At 42.6% G+C, this 27,120-nt stretch overlaps 2 protein-coding genes and 1 non-coding gene across 3 annotated transcripts in view; 1 reads left to right on the plus strand and 2 right to left on the minus strand.

The window, feature by feature from the left end:
• THOC7 (THO complex subunit 7) overlaps positions 1–27,120 on the minus strand; it is a 738,093-nt gene that overhangs the window by 650,976 nt on the left and 59,997 nt on the right. The gene's annotated exons all lie outside the window — the stretch shown is intronic.
• PSMD6 (proteasome 26S subunit, non-ATPase 6) overlaps positions 1–27,120 on the minus strand; it is a 1,096,682-nt gene that overhangs the window by 473,316 nt on the left and 596,246 nt on the right. The window lies entirely within an intron of this gene.
• Positions 23,255–23,357, plus strand: LOC126949443 (U6 spliceosomal RNA). Its single transcript, XR_007723744.1, has one exon. It is a non-coding gene; the product is annotated as a U6 spliceosomal RNA (small nuclear RNA).

The raw sequence follows: 27,120 nt of genomic DNA on the forward strand, positions 1-27,120 counted from the left end.
TATTTTAGAATTTCACCAATTAAGCAAACATCTATTGAGCATCCAAAAGATAGGAGATATAGTCCTAGGGATAGTTCTTTGGGATATCAAATAAAGGGATGAATGAATATGAGGTGAGGTCAGCTCTATTCTTTATCTGGTTGAGATTTTGAAGACACCAGTAATAAAAATTTGACACAATTATAATATATCCAGGACTGTATTCAACACTTGATATAAATTATCTCATTGAATCTTCCCAATAATTCTATGAGGTAAATACTATTATTACCCCCATTTTACAGAAGAGGAAACAAAACTAAAGAGATGAAATAGCTGTCCAAAATCTCAATTGCTCCCAAGAAGAGAAAAGAATGATTTTTAACAACATGACACTCCCTGTATTATGAAATTACAGTGCTATCTGCATATACAGGCATAATTCAATTGGCTTTGGAAAATAGAAGGAGGTTTAGAGTTCTAAACAGTTACTGGGCTGGGTGCAGTGGCTTATGCCTATAATCCCAACACTTCGAGAAACCGAGGTGGGAGGACTGATTGAGGCCAGGAGTTCAAGACCAGCCTGGGCAACATAGTGAAACCGTATCTTTACGATTTTTTTTTTTTAATTAGCCAGGCATTATGGCACATGCATGTAGTCCTAGCTACTTGGGTGGCTGAGGAGGGAGGATTCCTTGAGCCCAGGAGTGCAATGTTGCAATGAACTATGATTGTGCCACTGCCGTTCAGCCTGGGCAACAGAGCAAGACCCTGTCTCAAACAAAACAAAAAACAGTTACCGAATCCAAGAACAGGTCGTAACTGGGGTTAAGAGTGCCCTGTGTAATTTAAAAAGTGACTTTGAAGCCAAGCAAGCTGTGTGACCCTGGAGGAGGAGACACTTTGTCTCCCTATTCTTCAGTTTCCTCTTCTGCAAAGTAAGGAAGCTGGCCAAGATGCACTTGAAGTTCCTTTCTTCCTCTGTAAAAGCAGCATGGCAAATGGGAAGGACTGATGTTTTCAAAAGCCAGATTCAGGGAAACTCTTTCTGCCTGTCTGAGCCTCCATTTTCCCATCTATGAAATTGGAATTAGGTTGGATTTGCTAATTTTTCTCTCCCTAGTGTCTGGCACAGGGAAGATAATAGGGTCTTAATAAATCTTGGTCACCTCATTAATGTTCCACCTGATTGGAGATGGCAGCAATCCATTGCATGCACAGAAGGCAGAATTGTATGAATAGAGATCTGCCTCTGAGCTCTGAGCTCTGAGCTCTGAGCTGCTTCTGAGCGCACAGGGTGTCAACCTCCATCCTGAGGTATGGTGGCCATTTTGGGAATGGCTGGCTCCTGACTCAGAGAAATGGCCTGCAGTTGAGGAGGCAGAGTGTAACGTTTCACAAAGCCTCCCTTGCCACCTCTGCCCATACCCCACACTCCATCATGTGCAGGGCAAACTGGCTCCCAACGAATCTGGATTTCCACTATTCACTCAGAATCCCCAACGGGCAGGTTCAGGACTTCGGGGTACAGAGTTCAGAGAGAGAGAGAATATTAGATGTCCCCGCAGGCCTCCCCAGCAAGCCTTATTTCTTACGATTACTTCAGGGATGCTCCCAGGAGCCTTGCCCGCCTGGCAGATATTGAATAAGGCAGAAGCCAGAGTGGATGAAAAGCAGCGTCTTGGAACGGTTGCCTGGTTACCAGTGGCCTGGGTCACGTGGTCTTCTCCCTTTGGGGTGGCCCAGGGCCGGCAAAGAGCAGGAGTGCAGGGAAGGGGCAAAGGGAAGGCAGGGAGGGGAGGAGAGGCAGTGAGAAGCAGCTGCTATACATTGCACTTTCCTTCCCCGACAGCCCGACTGCCCGCATGTCGGGACAGGACAGGAGTACCAGGCCACCTGGGTGGGGAGCCTGGCTCTTGCTTCCCAGGTGGAGGACGTGGACAAGTTAACTCAGCCTGTGGGCACCTGTCTTTCCTCACCTGTAAAATTAGTCTAATAATAGTACAGACCTCACTCAGTTGTGACAAGGCTGCAAACAAGAAAACAGAGAAAAGGGGCCCAGCTCAGGGCTGGGAACACACTAGACTGAACTTGAATACACCGGTGTTGCCCAGCGGAGCTGGGGGCTGGTGGCCAGAGTAACAGAAATCCTGAGTCAGGACGGCTACCTAATGTGACAGCCCAGGGCACAATGCAAACACATGCTTGTTGTTCCACAGGCAGGAGACAGGTACCCAAACATAAAGCCCCACCCCACTTCTGTGGCCCCTCTTGTGCTGTGTATTTGCTATTTAATGCTATGCTCCCTTGGGCATGGAGCTACTGGAGAGAAGCATGTAGGCCCTCACAGGCACCCAGGAGTCTTCCCCTGCAGTGTGGCCCACCAGTGCCCATCTGCTGCCAGGTCCCCTACACTGAGGCAAGAGGAACTGGGGAAGGGAAGCCAGGCATCCTCCTTTCCCACGGGCCCTTCACCCCAACCCATGGTGGACAGGTACCCTCACATCTTGCAACCTCCTTGTCAGAGGCTCTAGCACAGGGGAAAGGCTTGCCCTGCCAGTTGCCTCCCTGAAGGCACCACGATGTCATCAACCTTTAGGGCAGGCATGGCTGCAGTCGTGTCCTACCCAAATGCTGTGGGATGCGCATGCTCAGCCTCCCGTGCCAGTGCCCTGCAGAGAGCAGAGTGGCAGCTGTTAGGGGGAAGAGAGAGAAGAAGGGATGTGAGGAGGGGATAGCAGGGGGTTGGGGAAGCTGGAACTGAGAACCCACCTGGTGAGGGAGGGGCCGGACTGCACTTGAACTGAGGCTCTTAGCCTGGGTGCCTGCTGTGTTATCCCACAGACTTCATTTACAAACTACATATTTAAAGATAAGATTATGAAGAATTTCAAGACACGACAGTAGAACATTAAATTCCTAGCACAGGCTTTTGTGTCACTGAGCTGGTTGTGCACCAGCTGACCCCTGTTCTGAGTTGTTGTCGTGGCTCTGTCACTAACTCTCCCTCTCCGGGCCTCGGTTTTCCTTTCTCTAAATGAGGGGGTAGGGCTAGATGGTTTCTAGACCCTCTTCATGCTTTTATGTTTCATGATGTGTCCCACTAGCTGCGTGGACATGGGCAAGTCCCTTCCCTTCTCTGGGCATCAGTTTCCCTGTCTAAAAATTGAGAATTTGGGAATCCCGAAGGGCCCTGCCAGGGTTACTGCTTAGAGAGATGCCTTTTCCTATCCCCTCCTGTGTTTGAGGGGACTTCTTTTCTTTTGCAGAAGGAAAGACAAAGTTGTCCACCAGGTGCTGGGGTATGGGGCTGGATAGAACATTCCTTTTCTCCTTCTGCCCACACTGGTGAGCTTGGGGACTGTGAGACAAGAAAGAAGGGAGGGAAAGCTCGTTAAGGAACAGAGAGGCAAAGAAGCATCACGTGAGAAGGTAAGCAAGCAGGCAGCCTTGGGAGATGCTTTCATTCACTCATTCATTCAGCAACAGTGAAACAGCAAAAGAATGTAACACTCACCGTTTTTGTGTAAGGGGCTTTTACCCATCCCCGCATGTAGGCTAGGATAATTTTAGAGCACTGAGATAATACACAAAAAACAGCAATCATGTAGTTTTAAAAGCTAACTCTGGGGTTATAGGGAAAGTATGTAAACAATTATGTTTTGTTAAAGATCCATATAGATAATACACAAAAACAGCAATTATGTAGTTTTAAAAAATAACTCCGGGGTTAAAGGGAAAGTATGTAAACAACTATGTTTTATTTAAAGATTTATAGGAGCATTGTGACCTGACCAAGGACAAAGAAGTTCCCAACCTCTTCAGGCCCTCGCTGGCACCCAGATGTCTGCAGTCATCAGTTACGTCTTGATCCCAACTCCCTCTTATTCCCCCGCCCTTAACATAAAAAAGAGCCTGAAATTTGTACTGACTTAAGATGGCATTTTAGGACACTAGTCTACCATCTTCTTGGTTTGCTGGCTTTCTGAAAAACCTGCTTTTCCTCCCACCAAGTCTCATTTCTTGAGTTTTGGCTTTCAAGCAGAGAGCAGCTGAACCTGGGTCTGGTTACAATCCATTCATTCATTCGTTCATTCATTTACCTGGATGGTTGCAGCAGCCTCTGCCCCCATCTCCCTGCTCTGTACTCACTCCCTTTCAATCTTCTGCTCCTCACAAGGGCCTAAGGGAGCTTCTGATGTGATAAACAGAACCATGTCGTTCCTCCCGAAAGCCTTTGTCAGTTAGAATTAGGTTTAGCTGTGACAGAAAATACACACTAACAGTGGCTTCAGCAAGATAGATGCTTTTCTCTCCCTCCCAGAAGCATCTGGCAGCTGGCTACCTGAGACTATGGCGGTTCAACAGGTTCAGGAATCCAGGCTCTGTCTACATTGTGGCACCTCCAATCCTGGCTTTCATTTACAGCGTCACCTCAGAGTCTGAGATGGTGCTGGGGTTCCAGTCATTTAATCTATACCCCAATATAGTAGCAAGGAGGGGTGGGGACACACATCCCCCTTTCAAAGATACTAGTCAGAAGTTGCATACACCACCCCAGCTTAGATTCTAGCAGCCAGAGCTTAAGTCACATGACCACATCTGCAAAAGAGGCTGGGAAAAGTTGTTCTTATTCCAGGCAGCCACACGCCCAGTTCAACTTTGTGGATTTTATGAATGAGGACAAAGGGGAGAATAGATACTTGTGGACAACAGATACTTGTGGACAACTGTTGATCTTTGCCACATAGTCCTTCCATAGCTCCCTACTGCACTTGAAATAAAACCGAAACTCTTTCCTATGCCTGCAAGGTCCTGGCTGTTTTCCCACCCTCTCTCTTCCCTCATCCTGCTTCAGGCCTGCTGGCCTCTTCCCGGTTTCTCAAAGACCATAGTTGTTTCCCATCCGGGGCTATCTGTCCACACTGTTTCCTGGTTGGAATGCCTTCACCCCACTCTATGAGTCTATCCCTTCTCCTCTTCTAGGTCTCAGCTTGTGTATCACCTTCTCACAGAGGCTTCCCCAACCACCATACTTCTCGTCATTTTTTCTTGGGTCCTTTCTTTGTTTCTTTATAGCATGAAAGACACCTTGGAACTAGCTATTAAAATATCTGATAAGCACAACAAAGCATGAATGCTCGCATCAATGGTTGCTCACCTTTTTGGTTTGTCTCCCACATTCAAAAGGAAATTCTATGGGGGAGGCTTTGTGTCTCGTTCACAACCCCATCCCTGGAGTTTTTCTCTACAACTACATATTGGTCTCCCACTAGGTGCCAGGAACCTAAAAGACAGTAAGCACATTCAGTTTTCATCTCAGCTGCAGGGCAGCCAAGAGGTGAGGACTGGGGTTCATCTCCTGGAGAGGAGGCAGAGAGCTCAGCAGAGACAGGGATAAAGGAGTTCAGTAAGATTGTAAGAAGAGCCCTGCGCTGCCAGGAATGGGATTAGGGATCCTTTTAGCCTCGTTGCTGGCTCCATCCTATGTCTCCACCTTTATGCGAATGTGTTCCTTTGTCCTACTTTTAACTTACATCAGACTATTGTGTGTTCCTTATCCTCCCAAGCAGCTTTGCATCCTTTCTGGAAGAGGGTGGGGGTATAAACAAACAAACAAATACACGATAAAAATACAGGAGATATTTGGGTATATCCAGTTGCTAGGAATAGAAACCTACTCCAAGCAGTGCCAGGCGTCTCTGAATTACAGAGCCAAGCAAGCATCCAGCAGTTTACTTGCCCTATCTTGCTGGGTGTCTTAAAGGACCGCAACTGGATGTGTCCAGAAAGCAACTCAGTCTCCCTCAAACTGGTCTTCCCCTAGTACTGGTAAACCAGTTGTCTAAGAAGCCTAGTGGCTACCCTCAGTAGGTAGTATTGTAGCAATTTACAACAGGGTTTCTCAACCTGGGCACTGCTGACATTTTGGGCTGGGTAATTTCTTGTCGTGGGGACTGTCCTGTGCATTGTAGGATATATAGCAGCATCTCTGGCCTCTATCCCTAGATATCAGTAGCACTCCAGCCCCAGCTGTGACAACCAAAAATGTCTCCTTTGAGAATCACTGGTTTAGAAAACAGACTTGAACTTCAGGCTGTGTGTTCACATCTCAACTCAGACTGTGTGCTATGGAACCCTGGACAAGGTACTTAAACTTTTTGTGCCTAAAGTTACTCCTTTATAAAGTGAGGAAAATCATAGTTTCTACTTCATGGATTAAATGAGCTAATATATGTAAAGCAGTTAGAATGATGCCTGGCACCATATTAGCTATTTATTACTTTTGAAATTAGTCCTTACCTTCCCCTCATTCCTTAACCAAATCCATCATCATTTCTAGATAATTTAAATTCATGAGATAATTTTACTCTAAAATCCACCTACCTTTCTCCAACAGCACCCTTGCCCAAACCACTGGCATCTCTTACCTCTGAATAAGGCTTCCTGCAATTCTCACTCAACAGAGAAGCCAGTTTGGCCTATTTAAACCATTCCATGCTTAAAACCAATCTACTAAGTCCCATTGTTCCTAGGAAAATGCCCTTCACCAATGGGCTAGAGATGAAACAAACATGACCCTGGTGCATCTCTACAGCCTGTCTCCTAACTTCATCTTGTTTGCTAATTTCAGCAACAATGTTTTATCTCTCCATTTCTCAAAGATACCATTCCCCCTCCTAATTTCAAGGCCCTTAAGTGTTCCAGACCCTCTGCTTGCAACCTCAGACAAGGCTATTTTTAAAGCAGTGATCAAGGGCTTTTTCAAAGTAAAGACCAGCCACTTCCCTGGAAAAGCAGAAAGAACGTAAGTGATTGAGCCAGGCAGGACCACCTTGTCCACTGGGGTAGCATATGCACTGCACAGACACGCTCAGCTAAGGAAACAAGTAGGAACTGCAACACATCCCAAGCTCCACTTGTCAAACCACACTCTGGTGCAGAGCCATCTGCTTCCCAAGCTGTTTTTGTGCAGAGCTATGCTCTTTGAAAAAGGGTTATTTTTGCTAATTTGCAGTGAAGGTGCCACACAGGCTAGTGGCAACCCTATAGTCAGAACACACAGTAGGTTGATAGTAATGGAGCTACATTTTAACATGTACATTTCTTGTCTCTTGTGAAGACATTGAAGATAAGATAAGATACCCATTATGCAAACCGACTAGCTCTCCTGCACTCTTTCTTTCTATAGTTAGAAATTGAAGCTGGGTGCAGTGGTTGGCACTTGTAATCCCAGCTAGTCAGGAGGCTGAGGCAGGAGCATTACTTGCGCCCAGGAGTGCGAGTCCAGTCTGGGCAATGTGGTGAGTCTCCATCTCTAAAAGAAATGTTTTTTAAAGCGAGATGTTCTTGCATCACTGGTATTAGTACAGAGATGAGGCAGGCTTGAGAAAAAACTGTCCCTTACTTTGTGCACCGAGCAATTGGACAAATTTCAAGTCTTGGAGTGAAGCAATTAGCACTTTTCATAATTAAATTCATAATAAAATACCTTCTGGGAATTCAATATCTTTTTAAATTAACTATTCTTATTAACCTCATTCATCTGTCTCATAAAAAATGTAAACTAAGCCTAGCCATAAAGAACACATATCCCAGCAAATATAATTAGCACTAAACATTTAGCCACACAGTTAATATACTTCTGAGCCAAAAGGGACCACCTAGTACAAACATTCACTTTAGTGATGAGAAGCTTGAGGCTCAGAGGTTGAAAGCAATGTGCCCTGCATCACTGGGCTCAGGTCATTGCTAAGAGTATACGCAGGTCTCCTGTTTGCTGGGCCACACTAGAAAAAGAAAAGAAAATGAAACCTCACTTCCTTACCAGGTAAGAATTGTACATGAAACCCATGTTTCTGATTACTTGGTCTTTATACAAGGGGCACTTTTCCAGGGTACTGGTTGGTGAGTCTGTGTCCAATCAAATTATAATCAATCACAAAAACAGTATTGATTATAATTAATAGTAGTTTTTTTGATACAACATATTTGAGAGTATCTCTGTCGGACAAAATACAGAGCCTGGGTTGCCAAAGCCCGGGCAAAGACAAGTTTTATCATTCTCTTGTTCTTTAATAGGATCGAGGCCTCTGAGACTACCATATTTTAAGTAAACCTAAGACCGGCACGTGTAGATTTGCGGAATATAAAAGTGAGTGCTTCCCTAAAAGGGCTGAGCAGAAGATTCCAAGAATATTTCCCTTGCATATTTAAATGAGAATCAATTTTTAAAATCCATGTACACCCATTTTGAACTCTGTGTCACAGAAGTCAGCATTTAATTATGTGCACGTGTGATATCCCAGTGGGTAGAATTGGGGAGTTGACGTTGAAGTGCACAGAACAGGGTATGCTGCAGTTGGGCAGACCCAGGTTTAAATCCTGGCTATACCACTACTAATCATCACCCTCTGAAAGTCACTTCACTTCTCTGAACCACAGCATATGCATTCATAAATGAGAACACTAATAGCTACCTTCCAGAGTTGGGGGAATTAAATAATATGAGAATACCATATTATTTTTAATACGTTTTATTAGTGGAATGGGATCAGAAAGGCTCAGCATACCTAGGTGAGCTGAGCCTTTTTGATCCCATTGCCCCAATAAAACTGTGAGGTCTTTGTAAGGCCTTTGCCTATTATCTTCATCTTGGTGTCTGCAATGCCAAATATGAGGTCTTACATAAAGTATGTACTCAATAAATGTTTATTGAGTTAACAGAGGAGTGTGGGAATGGGTTACATCTTTCCTGTAACTGGCACTAACCAGCAGTAGTGGGTTGAATAGTCCCCACTCCACCCCTAAATACATTCACATCCTAACCCCTAGAACCCTGTGAATGTGACCTTATTTGGAAAAACGGTCTTTGTAGATGTGATTAATGTAAGGATCTCCTGGATTATCTGGGTGGGACCCAAATCCAGTGAGTCCTTATGAGAGACAGAGGCAAAGACACAGACACAGAGGAGAAGGCCATGCAAAGATGGAGGCAGAGATTGGAGTGATGTAGCCACAGGAACAGCTGGAGCCACCAGAATCTGGAAGAGCAAAAGGAGGGATTCTCCTTTAGGGCCTCCAGAGGCAGCATGGTCCTGCACACTTGGACTGACTTCCGCTCCAACTTCTGGCCTCCACCACTGTGAGAGAATACATTTCTGTTGTTTCAAGCCACCCAGTTTGTGATCATTTGTTGCAGTAGCCCTAGTAAATGAACACACCAGCACACAGGAGGCACTCATGCTTAACACTGGAACTTAATGCTTCAACACTGGAAGTAGTCAAGTGAAGAGATTTGGACTCATGTTTTGATATCAAATCCTTAACCTCTACTGTACACCCAAAGCATGTTATCCAAGCTGGCTTAACTATGATCTAGAAATTTGGGGTATAGTACATTAATCTTGGAAATTCCATTGTAAAAGGAGCCAGAAATTCTAATAAGCCACTCAGATGACACTACTTATTTTCCTGGAAGAATACACCAGGTTCTTCCTCTAGCCTGACCCAGACCAGCCACCCATGGCAGATAGTGCTAATAGATAGTAACCGCTTCTTGCTGAGCATCAGAGATGCCACCTAGACATCCTGATGGGGGCACCAAAGAGCAGCTGGACATTCAATCTAGAGCTCAGGGTGGATCAGAGTCAGCCCACAGCATGGCTTTCGCCTCCAGCCTGAGTTCCAGGTGCATGTGTCCAGCTGCTCCTTGACTCTCCCCCCGGATGTCTCTCACCTGGCATGTGTCCGACTGAACCCCTGATCCCCCGACCCCATTTGTTACTTCGCCAGTATCTTCCATCTCAGAAACAATTCTTCCAGTTACACTGTTCTCTTGGATTCCTCCCTTGGTCTCACATCCCTCAGCCAATCATGTTGGTACTGCCTTAAGAAGACATCTAGAATCCAGTCACTTGGCACAGTTTCCACTGGTGACTGTGGATCTGTGAATCACTGTGACTTCTGGATCTCCCCGTCCCTTTTTTTTTTCCTTGAGACAGAGTCTCGTTCTGTCACTCAGGCTGAAGTGCAGTGGTGTCATCTCAGCTACTGCAACCTCCACCTCCCAGGTTCAAGCGATTTTCATGCCTCAGCCTCCTGAGTAGCTGAGATTACAGGCATGTGCCACCACACCTGGCTATTTTTTGTATTTTTAGTAGAGATTAGGTTTACCGTGTTGGCCAGGCTGGTCTCGAACTCCTGGCCTCAGGTGATCCACCCGCCTTGTGCTCCCTCCCAAAGTGCTAGGATTACAGGTGTGAGCCACTGCACCCAGCTTGGACTGGTCTATTTTAAGAGCTTTTTCCTAACTAGTTTTTCTGCTTTTCTCCCAGCCCAATGACATTCTATTCACCAATAGGCAGCCAGAGAAAGCTTTTTAAAACCCAAGTCAATTCAAATGGCTTCCTACCTCATTCAGAAAGGAGTTCAGGCTCCTGATCCTGGTTCCTAAGGAAATGTGTCAACTGCCCCCATCCCAATATCCTGCCCTATTCTCCTCTGTTTTCATCTTTTACTACTCTCCCCTCACTCATAACTCAAGTCCCCTGGCCTCCTTGCTGTTCCTTTAAAATGCCAAGTGTGGGGCTGGCAAGATGGCTCATGCCTGTAATCCCAGCAATTTGGGAGGCCAAGGCAAGTGAATCACTTGAGGTCAGTAGTGTGAGACCAGCCTGGCCAACATGGCAAAACTCTGTCTCTACTAAAAATACAAAAATTACCTGGGCATGGTGGCTGGCGCCTGTGATCCCAGCTTCCCAAGAGGCTGAGGCAGGAGGATCGCTTGAGCCCAGGAGGTGGACATTGCAATAAGCCAAGATCACACCACTGTACTCCAGCCTGGGCAACACAGCAAGACTCTGTCAAAAAAAAAAAAAAAAAAAAAGCCAAGCACACTCCTTCCACAAGGCCTTTGCATCTCCTGTTCTCTCTACCCGGAACACTATTACCCCAGATACCAGCATAGGCCCATCACTTCCATCATTCAGGATCTAACCCCATGGTCACCCTTGAGCACCCTATATAACAGTGCCTTTCCTGTCACTTTCTGATCCCTCTGCTTTAGTTTTCTTCTTTTCATATTGCATGGCTTGTCCACAGAATGACCTTGGATATTAGGCTTAAAAATTCCACAGTTTCCTGACAGATAGCCGCAATTTAATCTGAAATCTGTAAGAGTTGTGTGGCCTTTAGATTCTGAAGGGGGAGAAAAAGTCAAATTCTGGTGAAGTTCATGTGTTCTGTATTAGCCAGGGTTCTCTAGAGGGACAGGACTAATAGGATAGATGTACATATGAAAGGGAGTTTATTAAGGACTATTGACTCACACGATCACAAGGTGAAGTCCCACAATAGGCCGTCTGCAAGCTGAGGAGCAAGGAAGCCAGTCCTAGTCCCAAAACCCCAAAAGTAGGGAAGCTGACAGTGCAGCCTTCAGTCTGTGGCCGAAGGCCTGACAGCTCCTGGCAAACTACTCGTGAAAGTCTAAGAGACCAAAAGCTGAAGAACTTGGAGTCTGACGTTTGAGAGCAGGAAGCATCCAGTACAGGAGAAAGAGGGAGGCTGGGAGACTTAGACAGTACAGTTTTTCCACGTCTCTCTGCCTGCTTTAATCTTAGCCATGCTGGCAGCTGATTAGATGGTGCCCACTCAGACTGAGGGTGGGTCAGCCTCTCCCAGTCCACTGACTCCAATGTTGATCTCCTTTGGCAACACCCTCACAGACACACTCAGGAACAGTACTTTGTATCCTTCATGCCTATCAAGTTGACACCCAATCTTAACCATCATACACCTTTATCTACAGAGTGGAAGAAATGCAAAAACCAACAGTGTGTGGGTGAGAAGTCATGAGTTACACGAATATAAAGAATGTAGGTGAAGCCACCACTTCTTCAGGCTTCTCTTAAGAAGGAATTCAGCTGACCAATTAGACACCCCAAGATCTAGCCACACCTTAGGTATTAAACTCAGCAAACCCCAAATCTGAAAGTGCCAGTATCATTGCTTCCTTTAAGATTAAGCATATTTCAACCGTGGGGAAATTTATGATTACTAAAATATTTAAGATAATCAAGTCATAATATTAATATGTATATAAATATTTCATGTTAAAATGTATATTTTATGTGCTTATTATATTTACAAGAATTTAGTCTATTAGCATGAACAGATCAGCCTACTAATACTCATTTCAAATATGTAATTGAGTAATAATTGATCTTGGCTTAGAATTTTGAGATCTTATTAAGTTTATATATATTGTTAGAATATTTAAGACACTTTAAAAATTACATTTATTCTCTTAATTTAACAGATTTATGTAAATTACTTAGGCACCTAGGAAGATTTATCAATAACACAAATGAGCTACTAAAAAGTGAAACTGAATACACAGAATTTATAAATGTAGCTTAAAATGTTTGATAATGTTGGAATTAATTGAGTTTGCAAGTGGACTCAAACACTCAAATGATCTTTAAAAATGGCAGCTCACATTTTTTGATACAAGTAGACATATAAGCTGAGCTTAAACCCTTGCCTTTTAAAAACATGTGCCTTAAATAAATTAATCATTAATTTCTAAAACCAAGATACATTTTGAAATGGTCTTTTCTGTGCACCAAAACCATCGAGGATTTCAAACGTTATTTATTTATCTCTTTGATACCTCATTAGAAAATAAGCCCCACAAGAATGGGTATTTTGCCTAATTTATCAATGGACTCCCAGTTCCTAGGGCTGTGTCTAGCATGTAGTAGGTGCTTAGGAAAATTTTGTTGCATGAAGGCAAATGCCCTTTGCCCTGAGTCCTACAGGATTGCTGGGCACATCCTAAAGAGACTAAAGCCCAGTGATTGCCTAGAAGACACCCAAGATCCTGAATCAAGTTAGATCCAAGGGTTTGGGGACAGTCCTAGGACACTGATTTACTGGGCCTTCTACTCCTCAAAGGCACCTATGCCTGCTACCTCCTCCATGAAGTCCTCCACTACACCCAGAGTATGTTCACCATTTACATGACTCAACATTGTAAGGTTACTTTTGTGCGGTAGGCTGAAGAGTTCTACATTTCTTTATCACCCAACACTCTCACATGCCTTTTGAATGAGTGAATGAACTAATGGACAAACAAATGGTGCTTTCGTAAAGCATACTTTTGTGCCTGTTACTCCATAGAGATTAACGGCCCAGGCTTTAGAATCAGACAGAATGAGCTCAAACCCCAATTCCAAGGCTGGTGGTATGTGACTTCAACCCATGTTTAAGAAATATTGTGAGTATTGCATGCTTTAAAAATAAACATTAACCTCAATCTGCTTACCAGGCAAGATAAAGGGAAAAGCTAAACGCAGGGCACCAGTGGAATCATTTAAAATTGTTTGCTTAAGATATGTCAATAGATACCTGCAGATGTGAAGGCTTACCAGGACACGCAGGCCTTTTAGAGAAGAGCTTCAATATGGTTTACATTTCAGCCTCAGTATTTATAAACAGAACAAAATCCGGAGGGAAGAAGCCTGAGAAGATAAGCCTTTAGGTAAATAGTTCAAGAGGCACCAGAAGCTGCTTCCTGGGATGGGCCAGTAAGGCTTAACAATGGGGAGGTTCGGTGCAGTTGGAGAGTAGGGTGGGAAGGAGAAGTGGAATAGACCAGGATTTTTAGATCAGTACTTCTTAAGTTTTAAAATGTATTCAAATCACCTGGGGATCTTGTTAAGCACAGCTTCTGATTCATAGGTCTGTGCTAGGGTCTAACATTTTGCATTTCTAACAAGCTCCCAGGTGATGTTGATGCTGCTGGTCTGCGGACCACAGTTTGAATAGCAACATTCTCTGGTATGAAAGCATTATACATACCACCAAAAAGAGCAGTGAAGAAAGAAGTACAAACAAACAATCCCCTCCCCAAAATACAGATAGTGGCTAGTGCTTTTTTATTCTCATCAAGTTAGGTGTCCTAGAAACTGTATCTTAACATAAACCACCTTGAAAAATTGCTGGTAAGATTCATTTATTTGCTCAACAAATATTTATTGAGAATCTACTAAGTACCAGGGCTTGTTTCAAATTTTTAGGGTACAGTAGTGAGCAGCCTGCCCTTGAGGAGTTTATATTCCAGTGTGGGAAGGCAGATTCATAAACACTTAAAGACATACACAAGCAAAAAAAAAAAAAAAAGACGAAATTGCTTCATGGCTTCAAGTTGCGATAAATGCCAAAGAAAATAAAACAGGACTATGAGTCAGAGAGTGGCTTGGTAAGAAGGGCTTTTGGAAAGGGCTGAGAAGTAGCCAGCCACGAAAAGTTCTAGGGGGAGAGTGTCCCAAGCAGTAAGTGGAAAGCGCCTAAGCTGAGAGAGAGCTTGGCAAATTTGAGGGATAGTAACAATGTGGTTGACGTGTAGTGACCAATGGGGAAAGAAGTAAACAAGGGCAAGACTGTGGTAAGCAACTAGGGTTTTATTCTATTTTGTGATGGAGTTTACAGGGTTTTAAGCAGGGGAGTGATATGAATAGTTAAAAAGATCATTCTGATCAATTTATATATCATCAGTGGTGGCACAACCAGCCATTATGTGCCTCTTAGAATTTGGAGGACACAGTGTCACTTATGAAATAGTCTTGCTGAATGCAATTAAGGCTTTAGATCTAGCATCTAGTTTATAAGAAATACAGGAGTTAGTGGAACAAGTTAAAGTACATCACGAGAGAGTACACTGAAAAATCCAGAAGATGGGATCACTGCCTCCTTTTCACCAAATTCGTAGCATGAAAACAAGGAGGTGCTTAGGATTAGAAGAGAGGTAAGAGATATTAACAATCAGATGTATGCAACATATGGATCTTAATTGGCACGTGGTTCCAATACACCATCTGTAAGAGACATTTTGGGACAACTGGAAACATTTTAAGATGGAAACAAGGCCTTAGGAATTATTTTGATTATGTCAGATGTCACAATGGCATTGTGGTTAAGGAGAAGAATGTTCTTATTTTTTAAAGATGAATACTGAAGAAGTTAGGAGTGAAAATTCATGATGTTTGAATTTCTTAATGATTTGCTTCTAATGAATAGAATATAGCAAAAGGGGAGGAATGTCACTGTTATGGTTTGGCTGTGTCCCTACCCAAATCTCACCTTGAATTGTAATAATCTCTACATGTCAAGGATGAAGCAAGGTGGAGAAAATTGAACCATGGGGGTGGTTTCTTCCATATTGTTCTTGTGGTAGTGAATAAGTCTCACAAGATTTGATGGTTTATAAATGGGAGTTCCCCTGCACGAGCCCTCTTGCCTGCTACCATGTAAGACGTGACTTTGCTCCTCATTCGCCTTCTGCCATGATTATGAGGCTTCCTCATCCATATGGAACTATAAATCAATTAAACTTCTTTCATTTATAAATTACCCAGTCTCAGGTGTGTCTTTATTAGCAGTGTGAGAACAGACTAATACAGTCACCTCTGAGATTAGGTTATAAAAGTCTGTGACTTCCATCTTGCTGTCATTTTCTTTCAGGCTGTTTCCACTTGCTCACTCTGAGGAAGCAAGCTGCCATGCCATGAACTGCCCTATGTAGAGATCCAAGGGACTGAGGGCAGCTTCCTGGCCAGGAGCCCCGAATTCTGCCAACAACCATGGGGTGAGCTTGGAAGCAGATCCCTCTCCAGTCAGCCTAGAAATGACTACAATGCTGGCCAGCGACTGATTGTAGTCTACATAGTCTGTGACCTTTCAGGGTCTCTAAACCATACCTGGATTCCTGATCCACAGATACTATGAGATAGTAAATGTGTGTTGTTGTAAGCTGCTAAGTTTCAGGGTGATTTGCTATGCAGCAATAGATAACTAATATACCATTATATAGGTAGTTCATTTAACTAATCTACTATTAAGGGGCATTAGGTTATTTCTAATACTTTGCTATAGAAAAGAATGCTACAATACACTTCTATTAGTCCTGTTATATTTTAAGGAAATTATTTTTAAGTTACACTTAAAAATGTATGATTTTGAGAATTACCAAATTGCCCATTGCAGAGGTGAACGCTTTTTTTTTTGAGATGGAGTCTCCCTCTCTATCACCCAGGCTGGAGTGCAGTGGCACTACCTTGGCTCACTGCAAACTTCGCCTCCCAGATTCAAGTCATTCTTCTGCCTCAGCCTCCTGAGTAGCTGGGATTACAGGCACGCACCACCATGCCCGGCTAATTTTTATATTTTTAGTAGAGACGGGGTTTTGCCACATTGGCCAGGCTGGTCTTGAACTCCTAGCCTCAAGTGATATGCCTGCCTCGGCCTCCCAAAGTGATTACAGGTATGAGCCACCAAACGTGGCCTCAGAGGTGGAGAACACTTTTGCAAATACTGAGTACTACCAATTTTTTCATCATTTGATAGATGAAAAAAATTCTCATTGATCTTTTAATGTATATTCCATTGATTATGAAATAAATTGGGTGTAATTCATTTGCTTGTCATTTCCTTTAAATGTTCTAAAAACTGCCTGTGTCTTTTCACCATATTTATTTCTTTTTCCTTTTATTCTCATTCTTTCTCTTTCTTTCTTCTTTGACTGTTCTTTTATATTTCTTCAGCAAACACTTGTTTTAAAAGCAGGTTGCTTATCTTTGTAAATGGAAATAATGCCTTAATCTGGCAAATGTGTGGAGAACATTTTTCTCCTAGTTTAGAATTTATCTTTGGACTTTGTTTATGGATTTCTTTATTTTTTCATATATATATTTTTTATTTTTATATGGTTAAACTTTTAACTTTTCTTCCTTATGACTTCTGAGTTTTGCATAATTTCTAAAAAGATGTTCTTACTCAAAGATGCTGCCAATGAGAATGATGTTGGTGATGCCAGAGGGAGGAAGAGAGGAGGAGGATGATAAATGCTTGCTTTGTATAATATGTTATGTGCCAGTTACTGTTCTATGAACTTTGTGCGTATTTCACTTACTCCCTGAATTACCCTATAAGGGAAGTATCATTATAACCCCAACTGACAAATGAGGAAACTGAGGTCTAGAGAGAAGTAAGTTAACTTGTCTAGATTTTAGAGGCTGTGCTCTTTACCACCATGCACTTGCAAAGGCTGTTTTTAATGCCATTCCTCGTTGGTTTTATGCCAACACAGATCACTTTGGTCTTTGTGACCGCAAAGCCAACTCCATTTCTTGGGTGCCAGGGGTAATTATAATGCTTTTTCATGACCAAAGAAGACTTTTAGTCCGTAGAAAAATGGAGCCATAAATGATTTAGCACACACAAGGAGGCAGAAATGGAAATCGTTGCTGAAAACCAGCTCTTATCTGAGCGGTGAATTGGGGCTGGAATAAGAAGCGTGGCCTTTCAGAATTGCTCACATCCTATACCAATTAAGTGTTTGGGGAAGCCGACAATGGCTTCCTGATGTGGAAATCACTTTGAAACATGTAGGCTGGTAGTTAAAGCCATTAGTTCCTCTTGGGCTTCAAGGACAACTACAAAGAAAATATTTTGTAAATTGCGCAAGAAGCATGGATTTGGCAACCCCTGGGTTAGCCCGAACTGGTCAAGCAATTGCTTTTAACACTATTTCCTAAATGGACTAATACCTGGTGGGGAGATAGAAAACAAACCTCACTTCAGAAAGGCAACACAGGGCTTCTTAAAAGCTGCAGGTCTCTCTGCCTCAGACAACCATTGAGAGAAGAGCTAGGCTCCTTTCTTGGACAAAGATTTTTTCATTTCAGTCTCAAGATTGAGGGGATGCAAATAAGCCCAGCACTTCTTGCCTGACCTTTCCTTGTTGAAAAGCTCATGCAGAAAGCCCAGAAGGACACCCAGGCAGGCATTTCTACATGCCTCGAAATCATATTGAAAGTTGAGATACAAAGAGCAAGAGAATAGGAGGCAAGTTGAAGTCACTAACTGGAGAATTGCTTTATCTTGAGTTCTCAGGGGCCTATGACTCTTAACCAGTGGCAGCTAATACGAAATATAGTTGAGCACTCACCAGAAATGTTCCAGTCGGGACTAATTTTCTTTCTTTCTCCGCTTGCTCTTGTGAAGCAAGGTTCTAAATTTTCTCTTCTTTCTGTAAGGAAGCTTGCTGGTGTGAAAAGGCAGTGTGGTAAGAATGAGGAGGTGTTGGCTCTAGCCTCGGCACTGCACTTTAACTACTTTAATGTACTGGACACAGCTGCTTTCAGTCACACCCACACTAAGCTGTTAAGACCCTGGGTTTGAGAGTTGACTCTCTTACCCTTTGATTCCCTTATCTTTAAAATGGGAATAAAAATAGCAGCTCCCTCAAAGAGCTATCGTGAGGGTTCCATGAGAGGCCATGTGCAAAGTATTTACAAAACTCCTGGCATGTTTCAGCTTAGGGTGAATGGTGCCCTCCAGAGTTGTGTGAAGTATCAGTTCTGGCCTGTCACATACTGCTTTGGTCTAGGTCAGGGTTCTCCAGAGAAACAGAACCGATAGAATAGATAGAAATGGAGATAGATCTATCTCTAGATCTGTCTATCGATCTCTATCTATCTATCTATCTATCTATCTATCTATCATCTATCTAAATCTCTATCTGTCTCTCTATTATATCTATGGAGAGACAGAGAAAAAGAGACACTTTAAAGAATTGGCTCATGTGAATGTGAGGGCTGACAAGTCCGAAATCTGCATGGCAGATGAGCAAGCTGGTACACCAGGGAAGAACTGGCATTGCAGCTAGAGTCTAAAAGCAGTCTGAAGACAGAATTCTTTCTTTCTTGGGGGACATCCATCTTTTTCTCTTAAGACCTTCAATTGACTGGACGAGGCCCACCCATATGATGGAAGGTAATATGCTTTCCTCAAAGAGTACTGATTCAAATGTTAATCACATCTAAATAACGCCTTCACAGCAACCTCTAGACTGGTGTTTGACCCAAAACTGTATACTATGGCCTAATCAAGTTGACACATAAAATTAACCATCACACATAGTAAATGGTCTTCTATGGTCTAAATGTTCATGTCTCCCCCAAATTTGTATGTTGAAATACTTACTCCCTGAGGTGATGGGGTTAGAAAATGGGTTTTTGGAAGGTGATTAAGTCACAGGGGTAGAGCCGTCATGAATGGGATTAATGCCCTTATGAATGATGCCTGAAAGAGACCTCTCACTCCTGTCATGTGAGGTTAGAATGAGAAGACAGCTATCTATGAGAAAGCGGGCCCTCACCTGACATTGAGTTTGCTGACACATTGATCGTGAACTTTCCACCCTCCAGAACTGTGAGAAATAAATTCTTTTTTTGTTTTTAGATAGAGTCTTGCTCTGTCGCCCAGGCTAGAGTGCAGTGGCCTGATCTTGGCCTGCTGCAACCCCTGCCTCCCAGGTTCAAGCAATTCTGCTGCCTCAGCCTCCTGAGTAGCTGGGATTACAGGTACCCACCACCACGCCTGGCTAATTTTTATATTTTTAGTAGAGACAGGGTTTCACCATGTTGGTCAGGCTGGTCTTGAACTCCTGACCTTGTGATCCACCCACCTCGGCCTCTCAAAGTATTGGGGTTACAGGCATGAGCCACCACAGCTGGCCAATTCCTATTGTTTATAAGCCACCCTATCTTGTTATAGTAGCCTGAACAGACTAAGGCATGGTCAACAAATGTAGTTAATATTTTTCTTATGATATAGTTATTATTTCTGTTGTTGTTGATCTATCTATATGCCCTTTCAGGCCTCTTTTAGTCTTGATATTTTCTGTTGAACAACATGCATCTGCATTTAGGGAAAGGAAACAGAAAAAACTGCAGTATTGTGCAAGCAAATGAAATCTTAGAAGGATATATAAACAGGAAAATCCAGTTTTCTCAACACTTGGTTGTGGAGTCGAGATGAAAGTTGGGCCAACACCTTCTCCATGATAACCTTTCCCAAACTAAAACACAGATTATATGTAGCATTTATGTATTACATAAACTTCAAATAGCTAAGAGATATTGAGTACTTACTATGTACCAGCCAGTGTTCTGAGTGTTTTAAATGTATTAACACAATGAGCTTCACAGCAACCATATGATGTGGGTGCTGGTGCCAATAATATGTTCCATCTCATTGATGAGGAAGGTGAGGCCAGAGAGTGTAGGGATCTTGTTCAAGGTCATACAACTGGGGAGCAGGGAGACCCACATAAGCCGCTGTGTCCTGTTCTAGAGCCTGTAGGTCCTGACCACATGTCCACCATGCAAAAAATTGTAGAGCTAAAGTAATGGGATAAGGGACATTGCCACTGCCTAGAGACTCCACTGCTGTATGGCAAGGACACTCTAAAGGTGGGTCTCCCTAGCGTGCATAAAGGTCTTTTGGAGAGCCTGTTAAAAAGGCGGATTCTCAGGTCCCACCCCTAGAGAGACTGACTGAGTAAGGCTGGGGTATGTCCAGGATCCACCCGGGATCCCACTAAGTCTCCTGCTTTTGCCGTGGTCATGCTGGGGCTCAGAAGGCTCACAGAGGTGCATCCATTCTGTGGTATTGTGAAGCTGAGCAATAAGCACTGAAGAAGTATCCTGGCTCACCAAGAAAGATGAAGACAGCATTGCTACCAAGTATGCCAATGGAAGTTTCTGTACCTAATAATGGCCCATGTACTAAATGTCTGTCATAAGAGAGGTCTTATGAGCCTTGACAAAGCCACGAGAGACATCCAGAATTCAGTGTGCCATCACCTAGCACTATAAGAATTCTATGTCCTAGGAAGTATGTGTAAGAATGTAGGATTCTGTCAAGTTCAAAAGTCTTTGGATCAAAGCAGAATGAGATTTGTATATAACAGCCACATACAAAATCAATCAAGCAATAAAATGGCTGCAGACTTTGGAATGTAGACAGAAAAATTAGGCAATACATGGAATATGAATCCAGGAACGTGGGCTATGGGAACATCCCTCACTTGAAGTTAAGGGTCACTGACATAAAGTCCAGTGTGGCTTGTTGGGGATTTGGACAGACCAGCATCTGGTGTTTGCAGAAGAGGGAGTAGACAGAATAACAGCCTCCCAAGGATGTCCATGTCCTAATCTCCAAAACCTGAATACATGCCTTTATATTACCTTACATGGAAAAAGAGACTTTGCAGATATGATTAAGTTAAGGATCTTGAGATGGGAAGATGATCCTAGGGTACCCGGCAGGCCCAGTGGAATAACAAGGGTCCTTACAAGAGAAAGACAAATGAGTTAAAGCCAGAAAAAGGTGATATGATGATGGAAACAGAGGTCAGAGAGAGAGGGAGATTTGAAGATACTATACTCCTGGCTTTGCAGATAGAGGAAGGGGTCATTAGTCAAAGAATGCAGGCAGACTTTAGAAGCTGGGAAGGGCAAGAAAACGGATTCTCCACCTAGAGCCTCCAGAGAGAATGCAGCCCTGCTGACCCATTTTAAATATCTGGCCTCCAAAACTGTAAGATAATAAATGGGTGTTGTTTAAAGTCACATAGGTTTGAAGTAATCTGCTGCAGCAACATAGGAAACCAATATAGAAGGCTTCCCTCAGATTTACGTGGGATGATCTCACAGTTTCCTTAATTGGAGTAAAAATAATTGCCCTGGTTGTCTTCCACTCCAGACCTGTGCCCAAAGGAACCTCTGGCTCTACAATAGGTATATGAGCACACAACTTTTATTTATACCAAGAATGAGATCTGAGACATAAAAATCTTCAAATACATCAGAAACATTAAGATTTTTGTGTTGAAGAATATGTTAAAACTTACTTAGTTGTTTATATTGTCATGGTGTTAAAAATTTGAACTTTTAGAGCGGCAGCTTATAATGCCAATTTAAAACATGTCATTGAGTACTTGATTTAGATTTGTGATATTAAGTCAAAACTATAGTACACTGATTTTCTATTTTGGAATATTTTAAATAACTTTAAGTCCATTGATTTACATAATATTCATATTCTATATATATGTTTGTACACATATATATGTACACACACATATATATGGTTCAAGCAATTCTCCTGCCTCAGCCTCCCAAGTAGCTGGGATTATAGGTGCCTACCACCATACCCAGCTAATTTTGTATTTTTAGTAGAGACAGGGTTTCACCATATTGGCCAGGCTGGTCTCCAACTCCTGACCTCAGGTGATCCGCCCTCCTCAGCCTCCCAAAGTGCTGGGATTACAAGTGTGAGCCACTGCGCCTGGCCTAAATCATTTAAGTCTTCAGAAAGGTTTGCTGAATGAGATAACTGAAGGACCTAAGACATAAATACAATCTGTCAAATGTACAAATGTGATATAAAATATTTCAAGCCTTTTAATCAAGTCACAAATGAGACACACATTAGTCAAACGGTTTTTTTAAAAGTAATTGAATAAAACTAGGCTAGTAAATAAATAAAATGATAGAATTTGTAAGGTTGACTCAAAAGCTTAAGGAACAACTAGGCTTCTGAACTTGTAAATGTAAAAAACTGAATATCAATTCTTTTTTACACCCAGCACCATCCTTGACCAAGCTGTGACATCTCATTATCAGTGGCCTATAAGGCATTTGATCCTAAGTCCAAACCAAGTGGCAGGATGCAAGCCACATATGAAGATGTACATTTCTGTGCAAAGTCACTTTTTCTTTCCCATTGTAATTGGATGCCCTTCTTATTAGCACTTTGAATATTTGTTCCTTTTGTCCCTACTGGAAATCACTGGGGTGAATAATGTTGTAAAACCAGTTGATCGCCTACCTGGCAGACAAAACATGCGCCTAGAGCTAAAGCAAAAATTGCCTTCAAATTTTTTTTTGGAGAAATCAGTATTTGATATTTAAAAGGAAAAGTAATATTCATGGAAAAACACTAGCTTCCTGGTCTGGAGTTCTTCTTTAAAAGATGGGGCCTCGTTATGTCATCCAGGCTGGAGTACAGTGGCACAATCATGGCTCACTATAGCCACTAAATCCTGAGCTCAAGAAATCCTCCCAGTTTAGCCTCCCAAGTAGCTAGGACTACAGGCATGTGCCACCACACCTGGCTAATTTTTTAACTTATTTTTAGAGACAGGGTCTTTCTGTCTTGCCCAGGTTGGTCTCAAACTCCTGGCCACAAGCAATCCTCCTACCTGGGATTATACACCTGAGCCACTGCATCTTGAGATGCATCTTGGAGTTATTTTTCATTTTGAGGTACACATTCAAGGGAAGTAGTATCATCTTCTTAGGGCTTAGGACTTCTAAGGATCATGAGCTGCTTTGCAAAATCACCTCTAAAATGAGCAGAGAGCTTGCTTGGGCAGCACATATACTAAAACTGGAGTTGTACAGGGAAGATTAGTGTGGTCCCCGTGCAAGGATGACACACAAATTCGTGAAGTGTTCCATATTAAAAAATAATAATTAAATAAAATAAAATAAAATAAAATAAGCAGATAATCAGTGCAATGGCCCAGACATAATAGAGCAAGACCTCTCCCGCCATCTGTTGGTGATAGGTGGTTTCCCATGCTCACTGAGGTTAGTGGCAGACTTTGATGGGGACCCACAGCTTTGCTCATAGCTATGAAGTTTGTAAAGAAGAAATGTCTGACCATCCTATTTAAAACAGCAACATGCTCACCCCATGGCATCTGGCATTCCCAATTCCTTTTCCCTGTTTTATTTCTCTCTCTGATACTTCTCACCTTCCGACACACTAGGTTTTGCTTGCTATTTTTCACTTCTGTACCAATCAGGGCATAAATTAAAATCAGCATGCCAAGGCAAAGGGAACCATGGCATCTTTGTGCACTCTGGGGGTATGAAAGTTCTTGGTGCTCAGGGAATGCCATCCCAGGCCATGATGGTAGATGAGTGGCCATGATGGACAATATGGTCAGATTTATGACTGGAAAATAATTGCAGGGTGGTTTAGTTGTTGATTTGCTTGTTTTCTATCTCTTCTGTCACTGCCAAAATGTAAGCTCCAAAGGGAGAGAGATTTTTGTAGCTTTTGTTCACTGTCTGTGGCAGAAGCAACTAATTTCCTCAGTAACAAACAATTCTCTCCTTCTTCCTTATAGTAACAGACAACCCACCTCCACTTAGTATGAGCTGGGCATGTGGTTGCCAGCTGGAAACTACATTCCCCAGCCTCACTTGCAGCTAGGTGTGGCTATGCCAATAAAATATTGCCAATACGTTGTAAATAACAATTATGCTTTACCTTCCCTGTCTTGCCTTCAAACAATTGCTGCCTTCCTGCAGGCTGGAGGCAGACCTTGCGAGGAGGAACCATATGAGGACAACGGCTTTGAGAATGGCCAAGATACAAAAAGAAGGATCTTAGTCCTCTGATGTTAGGGAGGAGAGTCACCTACCAGTCCCAGGGTACCTGCTACCTCTGGACAGCAAGTAAGAGAAATTAAAGTCTACCTTACTTTGGAGTCTCTTTGTTACAGTATCTCTTATGGACTGAATTTTGTCCCCAGTCCTTACCCCCCGAATTCCTATATTGAAGCCCTAACCCTAATGTGACTGTATTTGGAGATACCTATAAGAAGGTAATGAAGGTTAAGTGAGGTCAGAAGGGCAGGGCTCTAATCTGATAGAAATGGTGATCTTGTTAAGAGGAGGAAGAGACACCAGAAATCTCTGTCTCTTTTTCTCTGCGCATACACACAGAGAAGAGGCAATGTGAGAACACAGGGAAAAGAGGCCTGTTTACAAGCCAGAAAGAAAGGCCTCCCCAGAAACCAACCCTGACAACACCTTGATCTTGGACTTCCAGCCTCCAGAATTGTGAGAGAATAAATTTCTGTTGTTGATACCACCCTATTTGTGGTATCAAACTCATGCTCTCTTAGCCTTGACCTTAACTGAAACTGCTGCACCCAAGCCTTAGATGAGTGCCTAAAAATTAGTAGATATGCAATAAACATTACTTGGTTAAATAAATAAAATGCAAAGGCAATATTTAATTTTGGCAGTGCTACACAAATATAAATGATTACTGGACTCTCATAATTGTACATCTGTCTATTTATCCACCCACCCATTCATCTTTTTGTCACCTTGGTTGTGTTTACAATGAAAATAAAGTCTCATCTTTAAGCTCTTACTGGTTCCTTCACTCCCACAGCCCATCCCAAATCTATCAGTTGTCAGCTCCTATTAATTTTACCACCTATATCTCTCTATAGTTGTTTCTTTTTCCTACCATTACAATGATCACCACTCCAGGTCTCATTTATCTCTTACATACTCTATAAATGCTTCCAAAACTTTCTCTCTTCAATCTCTGTACTTGATCTATTGCAGAGATTTTTAATTGCCTCTTTCAAATTCATTTTGCTTTCTTTCCTAGGAACAGATCCCTCATTTTATTTTCTATGGCAATGTACCCTGTGAAACAACCCCATTTCTCCACTACTCCTACAACCACATGACTAAATTCTGACTAAGGAGATATAAGTAAAATATGTTAGGTAAGGTTTCTGAAAAACTTTTTTAAAAGAACAATAGAGAACTGAAAATATGCCACTTTCTACCCTTCCCCCTACTCCGAGTTTTTTTTTTTTTTTTCCTGTCGCCTGGAAATTTGGAAGTGATTGCTGGAGCTCCAACAGTCATACTGAAATATGGAAGAATGAAGAGAGAAGGAGAAAGAGAAATGAACTCTGTCCCTGATGAAGTCGTGGAGCTGCCATGCTAGTTGTAGACTGCCTACCTCCTACATAACAATGAAATATACTTTTACATAACAATGAAATACACTTTTTTCTTTTTTTTTTTTTTTTGAGACAGAGTCTTGCTCTGTCGCCCAGGCTGGAGTGCAGTGGTACGATCTCAGCTCATTGCAAGCTCCACCTCCCAGGTTTATGCCATTCTCCTGCCTCACCCTCCCAAGTAGCTGAGACTACAGGCGCCCGCCACCATGCCCGGCTAATTTTTTGTATTTTTTTTTTTTGTATTTTTAGTAGAGACGGGGTTTCACTGTGTTAGCCAGGATGGTCTCGATCTCCTGACCTCGTGATCCACCCGCCTCGGCCTCCCAAAGTGCTGGGATTACAGGCGTGAGCCACCACACCCGGCCTGAAATACACTTTTAAATATGTGAGCCATTGCAGTCAGATCTCTGTAATTAGCTGCTGAACACAATTCCTAACTGATTACGGAGCCCATGCCTTCACTGCTGTCAGCTTAAGCTTGCTGATGCACATTTTGAGGGCAGCTATTTTGCTAGCACTGATGCAGGGCTGAAAAGGATATGAGAAAACACTTTATCCTGGAAAGTAAGTGGGAAGACTATCAATAGCTTCATTTTACACATGAAAAAAACTAAGGCTCAAGATCATACAGTTAGTAAACACCAGAGAAAGGACGAGAACTGAAGCCTCAAATGATGCTGAGTGATGGCAAGGGGTGGGACTTTGGTGTAAGCTCTGGGGTTTTGTACACAGGCACATGCATGTGTACACACACACACACACACAAAATGGGAATTTGAGTGGATGCCTGCTTCTTTTTTCATGTCTCCATCCCATCTCCCCTTTTCTCTTCTGGAAACCATCTCTTTTTCAGTTGAAGCTGTTGATCACCTGACTCTAGACTAGCACAGGATCCCAGGTCCCTTGATATTGTGATTGGTCCAGAAGTGGTCATGTGACCCAATCAGAGCCAAACAGAGTTCTTCTTTGGGAGATGACTACTTATTCACTGTGTGTGAACTTGAGCCTATTTGCAACTCTAAGGCTCTGTCTCCTTGGTGTATTTTGTGGTTGTGAGGATGAGGTGAAACAATAAAAGTAAAAGGCCTGGCATATGGTGGCAGTTTGATTATCATTTGCTTCTAGTAGACATGTTTAGAAAGCTCTCATTTTTCCTTGGACACCATACAGGGTAGGAACTACACACAAAATGAACAATTGAGCACCCAAAGTGCACATAAATATTTTGTTTTGTTTGCTCATTTGTTTCCCAAGAGGGGAAAATTCCCAGTTTCCAGAAGAACCACTTTAATTGACTTTCATGATGAAAAGACAGATCTTATGGACAATCCTCATCCCTATCTGTCTTTAGAATTGCAATTATAATAAATGAAATCAATAAAATCTTCACTTCTTCTCAATCTGGAAACTAGAGACGTTCTTACTCCAACTCGAATCAAGAGTCC

This window comes from Macaca thibetana, chromosome 2, assembly GCF_024542745.1.
Source record: "Macaca thibetana thibetana isolate TM-01 chromosome 2, ASM2454274v1, whole genome shotgun sequence".
In the NCBI taxonomy this organism is placed as follows: domain Eukaryota; kingdom Metazoa; phylum Chordata; class Mammalia; order Primates; family Cercopithecidae; genus Macaca; species Macaca thibetana.